This window comes from Penaeus monodon, chromosome 20 (genome assembly GCF_015228065.2).
Source record: "Penaeus monodon isolate SGIC_2016 chromosome 20, NSTDA_Pmon_1, whole genome shotgun sequence".
NCBI lineage: Eukaryota > Metazoa > Arthropoda > Malacostraca > Decapoda > Penaeidae > Penaeus > Penaeus monodon.
Window position 1 is genome coordinate 2,404,132 of NC_051405.1, and position 815 is coordinate 2,404,946.

An 815-nucleotide genomic window follows, 5' to 3' on the forward strand; every position below is an offset into this window, starting at 1 on the left:
GAACTGACCATCCTACCCTATCAGTTCACGGCCTGGAATGCATATTTTTTCTGCAAACATGACATGGCTCTGGAGCGTAAAGTCCAAGTTCTGCCAAGACCTGGGCTCTAGCAGACTCCCACCTTCTCTCTATCTAGCTCTAGGTAATTAGAATATTCTACCTTTGAATTTCCTCTGACCTGAAGGCTTGTATATATTTTTTTACGGAAAGTGCAGAAGGATAAATTATTTTGATTAGAAATGCCATTTAACCACGGAATCCAGAGAGTTCAGTGCTATTATCATTTTAAACATTCAATTCACTGTTGTTTTAGACCGCAAAATTCTAATTGCAGCTGATATTGATATTGTTTGTTCCTCCGTCTTCACAAAAAGTAAATAAATATATAAATGCAAATTTTAAGAGGTAGGACTAAACACAAACATATGTAATTACGAATTTACTTGCTAATACCTAAATTTATCTCGTCTACCGCAGAAATTTGACCATGGCGCTACCGTCTCCCACCCGCAGCTAGATCATTAGCATAAACTATATCCCTCTTTAACCGCTCATGTCTAAGATCATGCTGATATTGATCACCGTGTGCAGGCATGTTGCAAGCCCTTGATTAGATTACAAAGGAAGATTGAATAGTTGTTTTCGAGACAGGCGAATCTTGGCCCGCCGGTCGTGGGTGGTCGGGAGAGGGTACGCTCGATAACGGCGCCCCGCTGCTATCAGCCCGCGGGGATCGCTAATATAATTTTCATGTGATATCATGCGCTGTGCATTTTAATATGCGTGAGGCGCTTGCTGCTTATCATTGGTGACC

At 41.6% G+C, this 815-nt stretch overlaps 1 protein-coding gene across 1 annotated transcript in view; it reads left to right on the forward strand.

Moving 5' to 3' along the window:
* LOC119585578 (protein Wnt-7b-like) overlaps window positions 1–815 on the forward strand; it is a gene marked incomplete in the record, with an annotated part of 61,150 nt that overhangs the window by 43,426 nt on the left and 16,909 nt on the right.